At 40.6% G+C, this 22,827-nt stretch overlaps 1 protein-coding gene across 1 annotated transcript in view; it reads right to left on the bottom strand.

Moving 5' to 3' along the window:
- LOC110504354 (low-density lipoprotein receptor-related protein 1B) overlaps positions 1-22,827 on the bottom strand; it is a 422,565-nt gene that overhangs the window by 362,074 nt on the left and 37,664 nt on the right. The window lies entirely within an intron of this gene.

Here is a 22,827-nt window from a genome sequence, read left to right as displayed (position 1 = left end):
GACACCCTGCTGCTAATTGCTATCACACTCGAAACTTCTAAAACAGAGCCTGACACTTTTGAACAGGACATGCAATCTAGCGTATTGCCTTTTCAAATATCCAAGAAATTAAGACAAAAACACTTAAGCCAGACTGTCACTGTTATTATGCCTTTGATGAATAGGTATAGCTGACAGTTTCCGTGGAGAATTGTGTCGTTCACCCTGGATTTTAGAGGTGGCTAATGTTGGACCCATGACACATTATGCAGTTAAAGAAGCTAATGGCTCATTAGCAGATAGAGAGAAGTCATTTTGATAAGAGTGTCAACTGCATCCATCCACACTCGCTCTGTGCTTTTAGAATGGTTTATGTACGCTTGATGTGGACATTCATCACATAACAAATCTCAGTAAACATTGTATCCTTTCTGTGGCTCCCTCTGGGAGTTGACAATTATACTCTTTCTCTGTGGATGTCAATGTTGACAGATGACAGCTTATGTATGGTCTGCCTGTCAGCTGATATAATGGTAGGAAAGTTAGCGGAAGGTTGTCACAAAGGAACACAAAATGCCATGCCAGAAGACCCTTTCACTCTGACTGAACTGAAATAGCTTTCGTAACAAAACCTAAAGATCACATCATCATGATGACATGAGAGGTCATCAAGCTTAAAGTAAAACACACACAAGCACACACACACAAATCTTGCCGCAACCAAGTTTTCCAATGTTTAGAGTTTTCTTGTTAGGTAGACTCATTAGGGTCATGATGATGCTGTGTCCTTCTCTGACACAAATATTAAACAGGGCACATATCTTTATACTGTACAAACAGGGCCAACTGTACACAGTATTGTAGCGATGAGGAATACATGGCTGACTGTGATACAGTTCTGTAGATTGGCCAGAGGCTAAATTAGAGGCTACCAGGAGGAGAGCTTGGGTGAAAGGAACGTGACATACAGAGAGGCAGAGGAGAGCGAGCGACAGAGTGAGGGAGAGAGTGAACGAATGAGAGTGTGAGAAAGAGAGAGGGGAGAAGAGAGGAGGGAGACAGCAGCACAGCATGGAGTAGCCCTCCTACCGCTGCAATAGGTGACCTCTGGAACAGATCCAGGGCTGCTGCCCACCTCTGCCAGACTCAACACGGCCTCACCTTTCACATCACATATTCACAAAATAAATCCCACATCCACTACGAGTGTAGCCAATTAAAAAGTTATGCATAATTTAGCAAGTCATGTGGCAGAATGATCAAATTGAGTAGGATTTTCAGTTAGTTCTTGGAAATTTCCTCAGGCAAGGAAACTTACAAAATTTATTTAAAAAACTGTAACCTGATTCTATCGTCCATCACCATCACCTAAAATCTCAATTTTATCCTTGCTTCCTTCTTTTACAGCACACATCATTGGACTTAATAGCCTTAATACTGATATGGAAAATTAAGATACATAGCCCTGTAGAAATCTGATATCAAGTTTTAACTACCACACAATTAATGACACGAATGGCTAAATCTCAAGTTCCAAATGTGCAAGGCCAGCAAAAAGACAGTTTGTGTCTTGCGTTTGAAATGAAAGCTTACCTCGACGGGGAGGAAAGGAAAGCTATCCCTAACTATAAAAAATGTAGCCTAGGGGTGAAATCACATTATAGAGAAGCACCATAGACAGATTCCAGAATCCATTTCATTCCATTCTATTCTATTTTAAGAACAGGTAGAACATACAGTATCTCCTTCATTCTCTATGAAATGACTCTACGGCTCCTCTAATTAAAAGATAGAGGTAAAGAATAGTGGATTTAGAGCAGCAACAGCATAATTGCCGGCTGCCATTGGGGAGCCAGGCAGAGTTGAGGGTGGATGGAGTGAGGGAAGCTTGTCTTTAAAAGGCCAATCAGAAGTTGAAACAATAACAAAGTGACTACCCCACCGCTGTTTTGGTAAAAAGCTGGGGGATGGGCTAGGAGAAATGTAACCACTCTCAAATTCATACAAAGGGCTATGGAAGCAAGGACTAACCATCCATGATATCAACATTATAGTTTAATCCATGTTTTGAGGCTATACAGTCTGTTTTTCATTTACAATGTTTACAAACATTTGAGTAAAACAAGATTATATTTTGGTTTCTGAAGAGGTGTGAAAGTTGATCTAAGCTCATTATTTATAAATTATATTCTTAAAGAATAAATAGGCATATCATTGATTTATTAGTCAAAAAATGTATGTAGCAACTGCAGATTGTCTCTTAATTTGTTAGATTTTTTAACCTTTATTTAACTTGGCAAAGCCTGAGGGCATAGGATAAATAGAGGGGACTGAAGCTATGCTATACCCGGACACACAGGGACATTAACAGACACCTCTGAAAGAACAAAATCCCCTCTTTTGCTTAACAGGTCTATTTTAATTGTCACTAGCCCAGGCAATCATTTCCTGTCAAGGTTCTTTCCTTTTTGCTCCACACCTGCAGAGTTAACTATAGGGCATTTCCATGGTAACGGAATTACGCTGCAATTCTGATTTTTCATTTTAAAATGCATACCGAACAAAATCCATTGATTTCAAAGTTTATCAAACCATACAACTCTATGCACAATAGAGGTCGACCGATTAATCGGCAAGTTTTCATAACAATCGGTAATCAGACTTTTTGGACGCTGTAGAAGGCTGACCACCTGTTATGCAAGTGCAGCATCAAAAGGACCTTTTTGCTGGAAGGAGCCAAGGTAAGTTGCTAGCTAGCATTAAACATCTTATAAAAAACAATCAATCTTCACATAATCATTAGCTAACTACACATGGTTGATGATATTACAAGGTTACCTAGCTTATCCTGTGTTGCATATAATCAATGGAGTGCCTGTTAATTTATCATTGAATTACAGCCTACTTCAACTTCACCAAACCCGTGATGATTTAACAAAAGTGGATTCGCGAAAAAAGCACAATCGTTGCACAAATGTACCTAACCATGAACATCAATGCCTTTCATAACCTGTTTGGGATAGGGGGCAGCACTTTCACGTTCGGATGAAAAGCGTGCCTAGAGTAAACTGCCTGTCACTCAGGCCCAGAAGCTAATATATGCATATTGTTAGTAGATTTGGATAGAAAACTCTCTGAAGTTTCTAAAACTGTATGAATGATGTCTGTGAGTATAACAGAACTCATATGGCAGGTGAAAACCTGAGAAAAATCCAACCAGGAAGTGGAAATCTGAGGTTGTTCAAATTAGTTGTTCAAATAATTGCCTATCGAATATACAGTGTCTATGTGGTCATATTGCACTTCCTAAGGCTTCCACTAGATGTCAACAGTCTTTAGAACATTGTTTCAGGCTTCTACTGTGAAGTGGGGGCGAATGAGAGCTGATTCAACCAGAGGTCTGGCAGAATACAATGAGCTGATCACGCGGCACCCGTGAGAGTGACCTGCGTTCCATTGCATTTCTAAAGACTAAGGAATTCTCCGGTTGGAACATTATTGAAGATTTATGTTAAAAACATCCTAAAGATTGATTCTATACATCTTTGACATGTTTCTATGAACTGTGATATAACTTTTTGAACTTTTCGTCTGAACTTTCGCCTGGACTTCCCCGCGCCTTGAGATTTTGGATTTGTTTACCAAACGCGTTAACAAAAGGAGGTATTTCGACGTAAATGATGGACTTTATCAAACAAATTCTGATGCATTCTGATGAAGATCATCAAAGGTAAGTTAATATTTATAACGCTATTTCTGACTTTTACTGACTCCACAACATGGCGGGTATGGCTTGTTTTTGTGTCTGATCGGTATTCAGATTATTGCATGGTTTGATTTTTCCGTAAAGCTTTTTTGAAATCTGACACAGCGGTTGCATTAAGGAGAAGTATATCTATAATTCAGTGCATAATACTTGTATATTGTATCAAAGTTTATGATGAGTATTTCGGTAAATTGATGTGGCTCTCTGCAAATTCGCCGGATATTTTCGAGGCACATTACTAAACATAACGCGCCAATGTAAACTGAGATTTTTGGATATAAATATGAACTTTATCGAACAAAACATACATGTATTGTGTAACATGAAGTCCAAAGAGTGCCATCTGATGAAGATCATCAAAGTTACTGATTAATTTGATCTATATTTCTGATTTTTGTGACTCCTCTCTTTGGCTGGAAAATGGCTGTATGTGTTTTTGTGACTAGGCTCTGACCTAACATAATCATATGGTGTGCTTTTGCTGTAAAGCCTTTTTGAAATCGGACATGATTGGTAGATTAATAAGAAGTTAAGCTTTAATTTGGTGTATTGCCCTTGTGAATGTATGAAAGTTAAATATTTCTCCAAAATATTTTTTAATTTTGCGCTCTGTCTTTTCAGCGGATGTTGTCGAGGGGTTCCGCTAGCCCTAACAAGTTTTAAAATCAATACACAGAAGTATATATGTTTAAACCTGCAAATTCATGTTAGCGGGCAATGTTAGCTAGGGAAACTGTGTCACTTTTCTTGCATTCAGTGCAAGCAGAGTCAGGGAATATGCAGCAGTTTGGGCCGCTTGGCTCGTTGCGAACTGTGTGAAGACCATTTCTTCCTAACAAAGACAGTAATTAATTTGCCAGAATTTTACATAATTATGAAATAACATTGAACGTTGTGCAATGTAAGAGCAATATTTAGACTTCGGGTTGCCACCCGCTCGATAAAATACGGAACAGTTCCGTATTTCCCTGAAATAATAAATGTTTTGTTTTATATTTTCCAGATTTGACCATATTAATGACCAAAGGCTCATTTTCCTGTGTGTGTATTATATTATAATTAAGTCTATGATTTCATATTTGATAGAGCAGTCTGACCGAGTGGTGGTAGGCAGCAGCAGGCTCGTAAGCATTCATTCAAACAGCACTTTACTGCATTTGCCAGCAGCTCTTAGCAATGCTTGAAGCACAGCTCTGTTTATGTCTTCAAGCCTATCAACTCCCGGGATTAGGCTGGCAATATAAGAACAGGCTGCCTATACGAACATCCAATAGTCTAAGGTATATGAAATAGAAATGGTATAGAGAGACATAGTCGACGTGTCATAATTTCTATAATAACTACAACCTAAAACTTCTTAACTGGGAATATTGAAGACTCGTGTTAAAAGGAACCACCAGCTTTCATACGTTCTCATGTTCTGAGCAAGGAATTTACGTTAGCATTTTTACATGGCACAAATTGCACTTTTACTTTCTTCCCCAACACTGTGTTTTAGCATTATTTAAACCAAATTGAACATACTTCAATATTTATTTGGGACTAAATGTATTTTATTTATGTATTATATAAAGTAAAAATAAAAGTGTTAATTGTTCAATCAGTAGTGTTGTAATTGTCATTATTACAAATACTATATATACAGCTGAAGTCAGAAGTTTACATACACCTTAGCCAAATACATTTAAACTATTTTTTTCAGAATTCCTGACATTTAATCTGAGTAAAAATTCCATGTCTTAGGTCAGTTCAGATCATCACTTTATATTAAGAATGTGAAATGTCAGAATATTAGTAGAGAGAGTTATTTATTTCAACTTTTATTTCTTTCATCACATTCCCAGTGGGTCAGAAGTTTACATACACTCAATAAGTATTTGGTAGCATTGCCTTTAAATTGTTTAACTTGGGTCAAATGTTTCGGTAACCTTCCAAAAGCTTCCCACAATAAGTTGTTTGAATTTTGGCCCATTCCTCCTGACAGAGCTGGTGTAACTGAGTCAGGTTTGTAGGCCTCCTTGCTCATACACGCTTTATCAGTTCTGCCCACAACTTTTCTATAGGATTGAGGTCAGCAAAGTACCCCCACAACATGATGCTGCCACACCCGTGCTTCACAGTTGGGATGGTGTTCTTTGGCTTACAAGCGTTCCCCTATTTCCTCCAAACATAACGATGGTCATTATGGCCCATCAGTTATATTTCTGTTTCATCAGACCAGAGGACATTTCTCCAAAAAGTACGATCTTTGTCCTCATGTGCAGTTGAAAACCGTAGTCTGGCTTTTTTATGGCGGTTTTGAAGCAGTGGCTTCTTCCTTGCTGAGCGGCCTTTCAGGTTATGTCGATAAAGGACTCATTTTTACTGTGGATATAGATACTTTTGTACTTGTTTCCTCCAGCATCTTCACAAGGTCCTTTGCTGTTGTTCTGGGATTGATTTGCACTTTTCACACCAAAGTACGTTCATCTCTAGGAGACAGAACACGTCTCCTTCCTAAACGGTATGACGGCTGCGTGGTCCCATGGTGTTTATACTTGCGTACTATTGTTTGTAAAGATGAACGTGGTACCTTCAGGTGTTTGGAAATTACTCCCAAGGATGAACCAGACTTGTGGAGGTCTTGGCTGATTTCTTTAGATTTTCCCATGATGTCAAGCAAGGAGGCACTGAGTTTGAAGGTAGGTCTTGAAATACATCCACAGGTACACCTCCAATTGACTCAAATGTTGTCAATTAGCCTATCAGAAGCTTCTAAAGCCATGACATAATTTTCTGGAATTTTCCAAGCTGTTTAAAGGCACAGTCAACTTAATGTATGTAAACTTCTGACCCACTGGAATTGTGATACAGTGAATTATAAGTGAAATAATCTGTCTGTAAACAATTGTTGGAAAAATTACCTTTGTCATGCACAAAGTAATGTCCCAACCGACTTGCCAAAACTATAGTTTGTTAACAAGAAATTTGTGGAGTGGTTGAAAAACAAGTTTTAATGACTCAAACCTAAGTGTATGTAATCTTCCGACTTCAACTGTAATTAGGGCCTATGCTATGGAATACAACAGATCTATTCTCTAATGAGCAGTGTTGCCCATGCTACACAACGTTCAAGAACAGCCGACTATAAAATCTCTCTTTTGGTAAATGTTGACTCTCTTCCCACTTTATTCCAACATGGAGTCGGGTAAAGTACGGCTCTCTTACCGAGACAAAAGCTTGCTTTGAGAGACTGAACGAACAGAATGGTTATTTGAAGAAGAAGAAGAAAAAAAACAATGACACCTGCTAGGCCTTTTACCACTCTTCATCACTGTCAGCTTTCAGTTGAATTTGTGACGGAAAAAATTAAAAGAGTCCCATAAGGGAAGAATAGAGAACAAATGGTCCCAGAACAAAGAAGATATAACTTTAGACCAATGCAGTTATGGACTCATAGGGACACACAGAGAGAGAGAGAGAGAGAGCTAATGTAGTATAATGGAGTATAGTTCTGAGCCTTTAAAATGTCTAGTGTACTCTGACTGTCATTTTATTTTCATTATTGTTCAGTTCACAAGTCTACAGTACAATACCTTGTCTAAATGTCAAAATATCACAATGTCAGAAAGTCACAGTCAATGGATTTCAATAGGTTATTTGCAATATACATAGAGATAGAACTTCTATGGCAATACAGTACATATCCAAACTAAATATCAGAATCAAGAGGGTATTCATTATAGTGGGAATGTAGGGAGCCAGGCTGATGTTGGCAAAGACGAATGGTCATGAGTTGAGTCTTCCCCACAGTATCTTCTCCCACAAAACATATAAACATGTCTAATGCCCATCTGGCAGACGAAGGAGATTTGTTCCTAAGCAGCGTGGAATGGAATGGTAGGAGAGCAGATGGAATTGTAACAATGGGAATGTATGTTTATTTGTCAGTTGTACCTGCCTCCCTCTTTCCTCAAAGTCACTATCTATCTCACTTTGTGCCAAGCTAATGATGTCTGACAGAATGACAAGGCTTCTCCTGAGAGACTTCTCATAAATACAGACCAAGATATTGATCAACAGCTCTAAATAGCATTGTGGCTAACCAATGCATATGTTATTATATAGTTTTCACAAAACAAAACAGATGCAAAACAATCTAATTTCTGAGCGCTTACCCTCCCGCCGGAATTGAAACGTCTCTCGGGAAGAAATTACACAAGTTTTGCAAAAAGATTGGGGAGAAAAACTCTCTAGTGTGTGTGTGTGTGTGTGTGTGTGTGTGTGTGTGTGTGTGTGTGTGTGTGTGTGTGTGTGTGTGTGTGTGTGTGTGTGTGTATTCATGCAGACGTGAGAGTGTGTGTAAGTGGATATTTCATGGCTTTAGAGAAAAAGACAAAGAAGACACTGCTGTTTAGACGCAGTTTTAATTACCCAGCACATACTGGGACTCAATGTTAGATGAGTGATCTCCAGTCCAGCTAGACAGAATAAAAAAAAATATATATCAGGTCAATCTTTTCAAGCTTATGTCCTGATTATGACAATGATTGGAGAAATGTTATGTATTTTTTTTTATTTCAGCTCTATTTAACCAGGTAGGCTAGTTGAGAACAAGTTCTCATTTACAACTGCTACCTGGCCAAGATAAAGTAAAGCAGTGCGAGAAAAACAACAGAGTTACACATGGAATAAACAAGCGTACAGTCAACAACACAATAGAAAAAAAAGAAAGTCTATACAGTGTGTGCAAATGGCGTGAGGAGGTAGGCAATAAATAGGCGATAGTAGCAGAGTAATTACAATTTAGAAAAATAACATTGGAGTGATAGATGAGCAAGTAGAAATACTGGTGTGCAAAAGAGCAGAAAAGTAAATAAAAACAATGGGGATGAGGTAGGTAGATTTGGTGGGCTATTTACAGATGTGCTATATACTGCTGCAGCGATCGGTTAGCTGCTCAGATAGCTGATGTTTAAAGTTAGTGAGGGAAATATGTCTCCAGCTTCAGCGATTTTTGCAAATCGTTCCAGTCATTGGCAGCAGAGAACTGGAAGGAAAGGCGGCCAAAGAGGTGTTGGCTTGGGGGATGACCAGTGAGATATACCTGCTGGAGCGCGTGCTACATGTGGGTGTTGTTATCGTGAACAGTGAGCTGAGAGAAGGCAGAGCTTTACCTAGCATAGACTTATAGATGACCAGGAGCCAGTGGATCTGGAGACGAATACTGTATGTAGCGAGGGCCAGCCAACTAGAGCATACAGGTCGCAGTGGTGGGTGGTATAAGGGGCTTTGGTGACAAAACGGATGGCACTGTGATAGACTGCATCCAGTTTGCTGAGTAGAATATTGGAAGCTATTTTGTAAATTACATCGCCGAAGTCGAGGATCGGTAGGATAGTCAGTTTTACGAGGGTATGTTTGGAGGCGTGAGTGAAGGAGTCTTTGTTGCAAAATAGGAAGCCGATTCTAAATGTTATTTTGGATTGGAGATGTTTGATATGAGTCTGGAAGGAGAGTTTACAGTCTAGCCAGACAACTAGGTATTTGTAGTTGTCCACATAAGTCAAAACCGTCCAGAGTAGTGATGCTAGTCGGGCGGGCGGGTGTGGGCAGCGAACTGTTGAAAAGCATGCATTTGGTTTTACTAGCGTTTAAGAGCAGTTGGAGGCCATGGAAGGAGTGTTGTATGGCATTGAAGCTCGTTTGGAGGTTAGTTAATACAGTGTCCAAAGAGGGGCCAGCTGTATACAGAACGGTGTCGTCTGTGTAGAGGTTGATCAGGGAATCCCCAGCAGCAAGAGCGACATCGTTGATATATACAGAGAAAAGAGTCGGCCCGAGAATTTAACCCTGTGATACCCCCATAGAAACTGCCAGAGGTCAAGACAACAGGCCCTCCGATTTGACACACTGAAATCTGTCTGAGAAGTAGTTGGTTAACCAGGCGAGGCAGTCATTTGAGAAACCAAGGCTGTTGAGTCTGCCGATAAGAATACAGTGATTGACAGAGTCAAAAGCCTTGGCCAGGTCGATAAAGACGGCTGCACAGTACTGTATTTTATCGATGGCGGTTCGATATCGTTTAGTACCTTGAGTGTGGCTGAGGTGCACCCGTGACCAGCTCATAAACCGGATTGCACAGCGGAGAAGGTACGGTTTGATTCGAAATGGTCTGTGATCTGTTTATTAACTTGGCTTTTGAAGACTTTAGAAAGGCAGGGCAGGATAGGTCTATAACAGTTTGGGTCTAGAGTGTCACCCCCTTTGAAGAGGGGGATGACCGCAGCAGCGTTCCATCTTTAGGGATCTCGGACGATACGAAAGAGAGGTTGAACAGACTGGTAATAGGGGTTGCAACAATGGTGGCGAATCATTTTAGAAAGAGAGGGTCCAGATTGTCTGGCCCAGCTGATTTGTACGGGTCCAGGTTTTGCAGCTCTTTCAGGACATCTGCTATCTGGATTTGGGTGAAAGAGAAGCTGGGGAGGCTTGGTCAAGTAGCTGCAGGGGGTGCGGAGCTGTTGGCCGGGGTTGGGTAGCCAGGAGGAAAGCATGGCCAGCCATGGAGAAATGCTTGTTGACATTCTCGATTATCGTGGATTTATCAGTGGTGACAGTGTTACCTAGTCTCAGTGCAGTGGGCAGCTGGGAGGAGGTGCTCTTATTCTCCATGGAATTTACAGTGTCCCGAAACTTTTTGAAGTTAGAGCTACAGGAATCAAATTTCTGTTTGAAAAAGCTAGTCTTTGCTTTCCTGACTGACTGCGTGTATTGGTTCCTGACTTCCCTGAAAAGTTTCATATCGCGGGGACTATTCGAAGCTAGTGCAGTCTGCCACATGATGTTTTTGTGCTGGTCGAGGACAGTCGGGTCTGGAGTGAATCAAGGGCTATATCTATCGACCAGGCATCCTTGACTGACGGGATGAGGTCAATATCCTTCCAGGATACCCGGGCCAGGTCGATTAGAAAGGCCTGCTCGCAGATGTGTTTTAGGGAGCATTTGACAGTGATGAGGGGTGGTAGTTTGACTGCAGACCCATAGCAGATGCAGGCAATGAGGCTGAGATCCTGATTGAAAACAGCAGAGGTGTATATGGAGGGCATGTTGGTCAGGATAATATCTACGAGGGTGCCCGTGTTTATGGATTTTGGGTTGTACATGGTGGGTTCCTTGATAATTTGTGTGAAATTGAGAGCATCTAGCTTAGATTGTAGGACTGCCGGGGTGTTAAGCATTTCCCAGTTTAGGTCACCTAACAGAACGAACTCTGAAGATAGATGGGGGCAATCAATTCACATATGGTGTCCATGGCACAGCTGGGAGCTGAAGGGGTCTATTACAGGCAGCAACAGTGAGGGACTTATTTCTGGAGAGATTAATCTTTTTAATTAGAAGCTTGAACTGTTTGGGCATAGACCTGGAAAGTATGACAGAACAGAATCTCTGGAGTAGATTGCAACTCCTCCCCCTTTGGCAGTTCTATCTTGACGGAAAATGTTGTAGTTGGGTATGGAAATCTCAGAATTTTTGGTGGCCTTCCTAAGCCAGGATTCAGATATGGCAAGGACATCAGTGTTGGCGTAGTGTGCTAAAGCAGTGAGTAAAACAAAGTTAGGGAGGAGGCTTCTGATGTTAACATGCATGCAACCAAGGCTTTTTCGGTTACAGAAGTCAACATATGAGAATGCCTGGGGACACGCAGGGCCTGGGTTAACCTCCACATCACCTGAGGAACAGAGGAGGATGAGGATACGGCTAAAGGCTATCAAAACTGGTCGTCTAGTGCGTTGGGGACAGAGAATAAAACGAGCAGATTTCTGGGCGTGGTAGAATAGATTCAGGGCATAATGTACAGACAGGGGTATGGTGGGGTACGGGTACAGTGGAGGTAAACCCAGGCACTGAGTGATGATAAGGGAGGTTGCATCTCTGGACGTGCTAGTTATGCTGGATGAGGTCACCGCATGCGTGGGAGGTGGGGTCTAGGGTCTCCGCAGTAAACTAAAACAATGATAACTATCATAAACAACAGTATACAAGGCATATTGACATTTGAGAGAGACATTAAGCGAGGCATAAAGCAATCACAGGTGTTGATTGGGAGAGCTAGCTAAAACAACAATGGGTAAGACAACAGCAGTTAATCAGCTTAGACAACAACAACAGGTAAAATGGCAATGAATGGGCAGAGAGGGTCGATTAACTACACACAGGGCCTGAGTTCAAGGATGAGGGGCCGACAGATAAACAAAAAAATTTACAAAATCGAGTACCTTGATTAATGAACAGTCCAGCAGGCATCAGCTATGTAGCCAAGTGATCATAGGGTCCAATGAACAGCAATAGATTGTCACGTTCTGACCTGTATTTCCTTTGTTTTGTATTTATTTATTATGGTCAGGGCGTGAGTTGGGTGGGCAGTCTGTTTGTTTTTCTATGTTTTGGGTTATTTCTATGTTTCGGCCTAGTATGGTTCTCAATCAGAGGCAGGTGTCATTAGTTGTCTCTGATTGAGAATCATACTTAGGTAGCCTGGGTTTCACTGTGTGTTTGTGGGTGATTGTTCCTGTCTCTGTGTTTTGCACCAGACAGGGCTGTTTTTTTGGTTTTCCACGTTTGTTGTTTTGTAGTGTTCGTGTTTATCCTTTTTGTTATCAAACATGAATCAATATAATCACGCTGCTTTTTGGTCCGCCTCTACTTCACCACAAGAAGACCGTTACATAGATGGAACAGGGAAGCTGCGGGGTAGTCGTTACTATGCTAGCACGCAGGAGACACAGCGTTTAAAGTTAGCAGGCCGGGGTCTGTAATCTAGAGTCTAGAAATACAGTATATATAGGATAGAGAAGACAAAACAACAAAAACAATATCAGGCCCATCTTTGGGTTTGGCTGTCTGTAGTCTTCCCGTTTGTGTAAGGTTTAGTATTTCAGAATTTTCCCAGACAAGCATTCCCATAGCAACCTTCAACAGCGCTGGCATACATTTTTTACTGTATCTAAAAAACAATGCCGCTTTGTTCTGAGTTTAGGAAAGCTGACCACATCACTAACAGCAGACGTGTATTACCTTCTGGAATTCAATACGTCAATACCTGAGGAAAGTCACTTCAAGGTGATTTCTGAGAGAATGGGACACTGGCTGCCTATTGACTCTGTTCATTATGAATTCAATTTCAAGCTCACAGGAGCTGCAGTATCATTTCAGAAGCAGATATGAGAAATGGTGGAAGCTGGAGGAGTAATAATCCTGGCTTTGCTTTCGGACTGTCTGGTCTTGCCCGTCAATATCCACAGTAAAAAAGATAGAGGTCACAGTCACACTCATACAGGGTCAGAGCACTAAAGGCCCCTGGGATCCACATACTCAAAGTGTCTCCATGGACAAAATATCACCAAAATAGTTTTTAAAAGTTGAAAGTAATAAGCAATTTCACTCAAATTCCCATAGGTATTAGCATTTCAAACGGGGTCGAGAACAGTCTGAGACTAGAATGTATTAAATAAATTGGCTCCTCTTGCACCTGTGGACATCAGGCATCTCAATGGACAGCTACATAAGCTCTCAATTATGCATGAAGTTTTAACTACCACTGTCAATCAAAAATGTCTCCCAAGACAACAAAGACTAAGCATTCTAATTATCCGATCAGTTCAACAGATCGTTCTTTGACAGCAGTATGAGAACCCCATGCTGTAGCTAGCCAGAAAAACCACCCTGAAACAATATGAAACAATAACTTTAGACAATAAAAGAAATTGCAAGCCAATTTTCTAAGGGCTATTGTGTTTTGAACAGGTGAGTTTCCATTTTAGGAGTAATGAAAGAAAAAATGTTCAACCATTATGAGGTTCCATCTCATAACACTTAATCTTGGACATTGGAAGGCTTCATGTACACTACATGACCAAAAGTATGTGGACACCTGCTTGTCGAACATCTCATTCCAAAACCATAGGCAGCAATATGGAGTTGGTCCCCTCTTTGCTGCTATAACAGCCTCCACTCTTCTGGAAAGGCTTTCCACTAGATGTTGGAACATTGCTGCGGGGACTTGCCTCCATTCAGCCACAAGAGCATTAGTGAGGTCAGGCACTGATCTTGGGTGATTAGGCCTGACTCGCAGTCAACGTTCCAATTCATCCCAAAGGTGTTCGATGGGGACGAGGTCAGGGCTCTGGGTAGGCCAGTTCTTCCACACCGTTCTTGACATAGTCATGCTGAAACAGTAAAGGGCCTTCCTTAAACTGTTGCCACAAAGTTGGAAGCACATAATCGTTTAGAATGTTATTGTATGCTGTTCAGATTTCCCTTCACTGGAACTAAGGGGCATAGCTCGAACCATGAAAAACAGCCCCAGAATATTTTTCCTCCTCCACCAAACTTTACATTTGGCACTATGCATTGGGGCAGGCAGGTTCTCCTGGCATCTGACGCTTGGCATTGCGCATGGTAATCTTAGGCTTGTGTGCGGCTGCTCGACCATGAAAACCCATTTCATGAAGCTCCCGACTAACAGTTCTTGCGCTGACGTTGCTGTTTGGAAATCAGTTGTGAGTGCTACAGGCTTCAGTACTCGTCGGTCCCGTTCTGTGAGCTTGTGAGGCCTACCACTTTGCGGCTGAGCCGTTGTTGCTCTTGGACGTTTCCACTTCATAATAACAGCACTTACAGTTGACCGGGGCAGCTCTACCAGGTCAAATATTTTACGAACTAACTTGTTGGAAAGTTGCCATCCAATGCGTTTTCTCCCCAATTTCGTGGTATCCAATTGGTAGTTACAGTCTTGTCTCAACGCTGCAACTCCCGCACGGACTCGGGAGAGGCGAAGGTCGAGAGCTGTGCATCCTCCGAAATACAACCAAACAAGCCGCACTGCTTCTTGACACAATGCCCACTTAACCCGGGGGCCAGCCGCACAAATGTGTTGGAGGAAACACTGTGCACCTGGCGACTGTGTCAGTGTGCACTGCGCCCGGCCAGCAACAGTCGCTAGTGCGCAATGGGACAAGGACATCCCTGCCGGTCAAACCCTCCCCTAACCCAGACGACGCTGGGCCAATTGTGTGCCGCCCCATGGGTCTCCCGGTCACGGCCGGCTGCGACAGTGCCTGGACTCGAACCCAGAATCTCTAGTGGCACAGCTAGCCCTGCGATGCAGTGACCACTGCGCCATTTTTTGAGTGTTTGTCCGTCAGTGAAATAATTTCTTACAGTTTTGAAATGAATCACACTACACTACACCACACTACATCAGACAGTAAAACATAATAAAGTAGAGAGAGAGAGCGAACGAGCAGAGAGAGAGTGAGACAGAGAGAGAGAAGGAACGAGCAGTGAGAGATACAAAGAGAGAAAAGGCGCCGAGACAGAGGGAGGAGAGAGAGAAACAGAGGGAGTGAACGAGCAGAGAGAGAGAGAATTTGCAGAGACAGAGAGAGAACGAGCAGAGAGACAGAGACAGAGAGACAGAATTAGGAGAAAGAGAGAAACAGAGGGAGTGAACGAGCAGAGAGAGAGTGAACGAGCAGAGAGAGAGTGAACAAGCAGAGAGAGAGTGAACAAGCAGAGAGAGTGAACGAGCAGAGAGAGAGACAGAGAGAGAGAACGAGCAGAGACAGAGAGAGCGATACAACACAACTATGCACAATTCAAAACTGTCCTCATATCGAGGTTGCTGTGTGTTTTTTCTAGGGTCTGTTTAAAAGGTTGCCAGGGTAGTTGGTACCACTGTATTGTAAAATACCAACCGTGGCAACAGCAACAGCTGCCTCCACAAAAATAAATGTCCCATGCAAAGGCACAGCTTTGACATTGGGGATTGCAGTGTTCCAGTGGCCCGCATTGATTTCACAATTCATCAGGAAAATATATCACCAGGAATCGCAGAGCGAGTGGCTCACAGAGGTCTTTGGCCATAATTCGCAGTGAACAGAAAACAAACATTAACGCAATTTCGCCCCCATTGTGATAAGAAAGGAGAGAGGCGAAGCAGCGTATAACGATTGTCTTGGATCTGTTTGTCAACAGATCCATAAAGTGTTATTACATTATGATAAAATAACACTGTTAACACAAAGGGACAGGGTCATCACTGTAAATATCCTGTCGCTATGTTCAAGGCCCTGGTTTAGTGGGTAACCTTTTACTCCCAATATACTGCACCAGCAAACAGACCTGACAGACTAAACCTGGGGTTCCAGGTAGGTTACAGCAGTTCATTGTTCCTGAAGGAGATTATAAATCAATGATAGTCTCCCATTACAGAAGCCCAGAGGGAAATCATGGGAGAAAGACAACATGAGCTATCTTGAATACTGTATTGCATATGTGAATTGGTTAGATTAGAGAAACAGTCCCGCATTATTAATATGTAGGAATAATCCCTAAACGCAATAGCTAAGCAAACATTGCGGTTCTATTGTTTCCAAAACTGTTGAGAGAGTCATGTTCCATTGTGTTGCCGGGTAGAGAAATGTAAACATTTCTTCTCATGGTACATAAAGACAGGGGATGACATTCTGAGAGCACAAAAAATAAACACTGCTTCTTGTCAGATCACCGGGAATAGTCAGTGTAGCATGCTTTATGTGTCTGCACTGTTTAATTCCAGAAGCACATTAATCATCGTGGACACAAAAAAGCAGTTTGGAAGTAAATGCTGCTGAAAGCATACACAGTATTACTAAAGAATATATTGTATTTTGTCACTAGAGACTCTCTTTTTTGTTGTGCAAATGGCGCCCAAACAGTGATGCTACCATATATCGACTACAGTACATAGCAAAAATGACAACCAAACAACCAACCAAAATAGTGATGTCCTGAGGTCTTTCCTGAGCTGATTAAATTACAGCTGAACCTCCCGCATTGATGCTGCTGACAACTGCAGGGTTAAATGACCTGAAAGTGGTGTGACACGAGCACAATGTAACCTGGGAAAGGTACTCCATCACTTTACGTGTGTCTAGAGATTAATGGCTGAAAATGTCACCGTGAATAAGGTCACACACCAAGAGACCTGGGCTAAGAAGAGACTGAGATGTCTGAGGCTGTGGCTGAGAGCTCCAGTCGGTGTGAGCAGCAGCATGGTCCACTGAGGAATCAAATGGTCTTCTTCTGCATCCCAAATGGCAACCTATTGCCTTTACACTCTAACATGGAACATTAGACATGATTAGTGTCCATTCAGAGAGATGCTGCCTCTGCAATGAAACAACACGAGTAGACCACTATTACTGCACATAAGATTCGTTCCATGTCATTTCAGCAAGCCATGTCACCCACCGCCTCAGATTGCTCTGAAATTGTTTCTGTAGTTAGAAAACCGATAAGATTGGCAGTCCTGAAATATTACATTTTATCTCAGATAAATTAAGGAAATTGACTGCATCCAAATAGGCAATTTTAATTTATAGGATTCAGATAATATTTAGTAAAAGAAGGGAAACGGATTTGCTTTCATGGAGGACTGGCTTGAATTGTGAGGATGACCACACAATTTATTTTAATCATCATCCAAATCTATTGGTTTCTACCTAGTTGCAAATTAAATATAGTAATCTATTTAATAAACATGAGACCAGCAAAATGGATAAAGGAGTGTGGCAAAATAGCAAGAATAGCAGCATCTTGTGGTCAAAACCTGGTACTTTCACACCACACTATGGTAAATAATGCAAACTATTGAATTACAATATTTCTGAACAGGGGAAAAAAAACATCACCAGATTAACAGGGAATACATAGTATGGGGAAGTAATACTCCAAGCCACAGCTTCATACTACTTGTCAAACACCATGTCAAACATGGTGGGGTTGACAATTATTTGGGAGATTCCTCATGTCTTACCCATTGGTAGGAAGAAGTTTGGTCTAAATTGGATGTTGGGTACTATATTTATTTAATATTATCCAAATTCTATATATTAAAATCGCCAATTTCGGTGCAATCAACTATCTTAAGATCAAATTATACTTCAACAAAATCATGTTTTATGAATGCTAACTCTGTCGTTTACTAACTACAGAAAGAATTCCAGAACAATCTAAGATGGTGGGTGTTGAAATCCCCTTTATAGGGATTTTTGAGGTGGAATGACCCATAAAACATACGGGAGAGACAAGGTATATGGAAGCTGCTTCTCCACTATGCAGAGCAGACATGTTGCTTTGTAGCCATGCCTTGCATTCAGCACAGGGAAACAAACACAGTATGAACATTTTATTGAGAAAGATTTCAGTGTTCTTCTAAGTATACACAGCTAAGGATTCCACGATGCGGTTAGCTTTCATGGCTGGGACTGCAAGTTTGTGTTCCATTTTTTTGCGTGGATTCTGCAAGTGCTAGCTGGCTGTACTACAGGCACCTGTTGTCGTCGTGGGAAAGCCTCATTGTTATATTTTCGTTAAACAACTGGTTGCAGTAAAGAGCCAGCCTGGATACTAAGGAGATCCTGAGGGAAATCGACACGTACCAACAGCTTTACGCTATGGAGGAACAACATTCTCCATCATGGAAAGATCCGACTACCTCGCAAAATAATTTTAACCCAACAAAAAAAGAAAAACAGATTAATCTACACAAACTATTTACTTGTCACTAAAGCACCTTATACCACCCACCACTGCGACCTGTATGCTCTAGTCGACTGGCCCTCGCTACATATTCGTCGCCAGACCCACTGGCTCCAGGTCATCTACAAGTCCATGCTAGGTAAAGCTTAGTTCACTGGTCACGATGGCAACACCCACCCGTAACACGCGCTCCAGCAGGTGTATCTCACTGATCATCCCTAAAGCCAACACCTCATTTGGCCGCCTTTCGTTCCAGTTCTCTGCTGCCTGTGACTGGAACGAATTGCAAAAATCGCTGAAGTTGGAGACTTATCTCGCTCACCAACTTCAAACATCTGCTATCTGAGCAGCTAACCGATCGCTGCAGCTGTACATAGTCTATCGGTAGCCCACCCATTTTTACCTACCTCATCCCCATACTGTTTTTATTTATTTACTTTTCTGCTCTTTTGCACACCAATATCTCTCTCTACCTGTACATAACCATCTGATCATTTATCACTCCAGTGTTAATCTGCAAAATTGTAATTATTCGCCTACCTCCTCATGCCTTTTGCACACAATGTATATAGACTGTTATTGACTTGTTAATTGTTTACTCCATGTGTAACTCTGTGTTGTCTGTTCACACTGCTATGCTTTATCTTGGCCAGGTCGCAGTTGTAAATGAGAACTTGTTCTCAACTAGCCTACCTGGTTAAATAAAGGTGAAATAAAAAATAAATAAATTAGCGTTGAAGTAGAGGCTAGTGCTCTAGCTGGAATCCATGCAACACTGAAAAGTTGTGTGAGGAGGTAGCAGGGCTGGGGGGGGGGAGTTTGGAGTTTAGCCAGAGTGAAATTCAAGGAGAAAACAAGGCACTCACAGCCAAGGTAAAAATCCACGATTCCAACATGGACTGTCTGCTCAGGGAAAACAGGGTGATGAAGGAATCACTACTAGACATACAAAGTCGTAGCATGCGTGAAAATCACATTTTTCTGGGATTCCTGAGGATGCATCCAACAATCCAGAGGGCGCGATAAGAGAATTCATGCAATCCGCCTTGAAACTTCCTATAGCGACTGTGAACAACGTGGCTTTCCGCCGAGTACACAGACTTTGATCTCAGAGCGACAAGACCAAGGGTCCCCGACCGATCATCGCAAAATTTGACACTACCAACAAAAGGAGCTGATCAAAAGCAGGGGAAGGGAGCTTAAAGGGACCAAATTCGGTCTCAATGACCAATTTCCAAGGGAGATAAATGAATGTCGTGAGAGACGGTATCCGGTACAAAGGCAACAAAGGGAGAAGGGTAAGCGTGCCTTTCTCATTGTGGACAAACTCTTTATAGATTGACAGCTATTCCGAGACAGCTCCATAACACCATGGCTGTACTAAATTCTACAGTAAAATTCTACAGTAACTTCATGTTACAAAAAAAAGAAAGTATGGGAATTGTAAAAATATCTGAACACTATGAAGTGGATATGAACACACGTACTCAATTACATGCTCGCTTACACATACAGACTTATACATACGCACATACTCTCTTCTCTCACTCCCTCTTTCTCTCTTCTCTTCTCTCCCTCTCTATTGTCGAGATTGCTTGTCTATCTTTTTTATGTATTTGTCTACAAGTTAATACATGTTTACAACAAGCAAGGGGACTATATCAGAATAGGTGCATTGGGGAATAATAACATATTGTACGGAATACATTTGTACTGTAGTGAAGCCGTCTCTTGAGTAATGCAAGGTCTCTTTCATGATTGTTTGAAACGTCAATTGCTATGGAAATGCTGGGATGTGTTTTTAAATTATGTTAAAGGTAATTATGATATATAATAATAATTATGATGCAACTATGACGGTGATACGATATGGATTACAACTATCATCATGAATATTAAGGCTATATGCAGTACATGTTACACACATAGACACTCAACCATGCAAATTGGCAGAGTTATTATTCATTTGGACATCATACATTATAGTCTTACTCTTATACAGACATCGCACACACTCTCACTAAATTACATCCAACATCATACAGATCAACCAACTCAGATTTACTACACACATAATATCTTGTCTCATTTTTCTAAAATCTGTGGCATTGGCTCACAGGCAAACAGGCAAGGGAATAAAACAAATATTTCTAGAACCTATTTCTTGAATTCTAAATATCAAACATTTGAAAGCTCTAATTTTGACCGTCATAATACCTCTGATGGCAGTAACTTTACAAGCACTAATTATGGTCAATTTAGACTGAGAATAGTATCTAGTTATGGTAATGGATGAAATAAGTATAGCCAGTTATAATTGTAATGGTTTAGCAGATTATAAAAGAAGATCAGTCTTTACATGACTAAAAGAAAAAGAATATAACATATACTGTTTACAGGAAACTCACTCTACATCCTTAGATGAAGTTGCGTGGGAAAAGGAATGGGGTGGTGAAATAATTTTCTGTCATGGACAAAGGAACTCAAAAGGTGTGATGATATTAATTAACAAAAATGTTGATCTGAATGTGCAAATAGTCAGGAATGATTCACAAGGAAGGTGGATCCTTTTGAACATGAAAGTGGACGAAAAAGGGATTTGTCTCATTAATCTATATGGTCCAAATCAGGATGATCCATACTTCTTCGAAAAATGTATACCAATTTATTGAACTTCCAGGCAACAAATGATCTAATCATTATGGTAGGAGACACAGTGTTACGTACTTAAATGAACCGTAAAGGTAATCACTCTACAAACTATCATCACTGTGCCCTTAAGGAAATCACAAATATTATGGACACATTAGAAATAGTGGATATTTGGAGACTAAAAAACCCAGACCTAGTGAGATATACATGGATATACATACTAAATCAAGCTAGTCGTCTTGACTACTTTCTTGTCTCTTTCTCTCTTGCATCAAAGGTTAAAAAAGTTTTAATGGGAGACAGAATGCGATTGGATCACCATCTAATTGGCATTCACGTAACTCTTATAGAGAGACTAACAAGGGAAATCCATGAACTAATTGTACAGGTAGATAGCAATAAAACGGTACTGCAGAGATACAAAATAAGTTAGAGGAAAAACAAAAAGAACTTGCGGAACTTATTCAAGAACAATCTAATGTAATATATTACAAAACTAAAGCAAACTGGATGGAATATGGAGAAAAATGCACAAAGTTCTTCCTGAATCTCCAATACAGGAATGCTAACAAAAATAATTTGCAGAATCTCGTTATTGAAGACAGAGTCACCTATGATTCTCCAAATTATATTTTAAAAGAGTAAGCTAATTATTTCAGTCAGATGTTCTCTTTTGCGCCTCATCCTCTCCCCCTGAATGAAGATTAAGGAATTATTTCCAAATAATATAAAAAAATGGAAAATGATCAAATGTAAAGAAAGATCAGTGCGAAGGTCAAATAACAGGGGAATAACTTTTTGAGGCTATTAAATCATTTTAGTCTGGAAAAACCCCAGGGCTTGATGGCATACCAGTAGAGGTATATCAAGCCTTTCTATACAAAAAGCGCCATTGTTAGATTGTTTTAACTACTCCTATAGAAATGGTAGTCTGTCAGGTACTCAGCAGGTACGTCTATTTTCACTATTATTAAAACAAGACCCAGATGGAAAATATAAAGACCCAGACTTTCTAAAAAACTGGACGCACCTTACACTCCAACGTTGTGATGCAAAAAATACTAGCGAAATGCATAGTACTCAGAATTAAAAGGATTTTACCAGGTATTGTTCATCCTGATCAGACAGGTGTTTTACATGAACGATACATTGGAGAGAATATACGACAACTACTAGAAATAATAAAATATCATGAAACATCTAAAGTGGATTTTGAAAAGGCATTTGATAAAGTAAGACTGGATTTTATTTATAAATGCCTGGAATTTTTCAATTTCGGTAATTATTTTAGAAAATGGGTAAAAAAAAGCAATGTATAGCAACCCCAGGTGTAAAATAGTAAATAACGGCTACTTCCCAGAGAGTTTTGAATTGTCAAGCGGAGTTAAACAAGGGTGTCTGCTGTCACCATATCTATTTGTTATGGCCATCGAAATGCTAGATATTAAAATCAGATCGAATAACAACATTAGAGGATTAGAAATCCAATGCTTAAAAACAAAGGTGTCCATGTATGCCGATGACTCAAGTTTTATAATACGTCCGCAAGCTAGATCTCTGCAATGTCTCATTGAAAATCTGATAACTTTTCTGTACTCTCTGGACTAAAACATTAATTATGATAAGAGTACAACATTACGTATTGGATCTTTAAAAAAAATTACCTATAAAATGGGCTGATGGTGAAGTAGAGATACCTGGTATTCATATCACAAAATATATAAATAAGCTCTCCATAATGAATTTTAATAGAAAACTTGTAAAAATAGACAAGATCCAGCAACCATGGAGACGTAAATACCTCTGTCTATTTATTGAAAAATTGCCCTGATTAACTCCTTAGTCATGTCTCAGTTTACTCACTT

Source organism: Oncorhynchus mykiss, chromosome 3 (assembly GCF_057628025.1).
Source record: "Oncorhynchus mykiss isolate SJ-2025 chromosome 3, ASM5762802v1, whole genome shotgun sequence".
Classification (NCBI taxonomy): Eukaryota; Metazoa; Chordata; class Actinopteri; order Salmoniformes; family Salmonidae; genus Oncorhynchus; species Oncorhynchus mykiss.
This window is presented reverse-complemented; position numbering and strand designations above follow the sequence as displayed.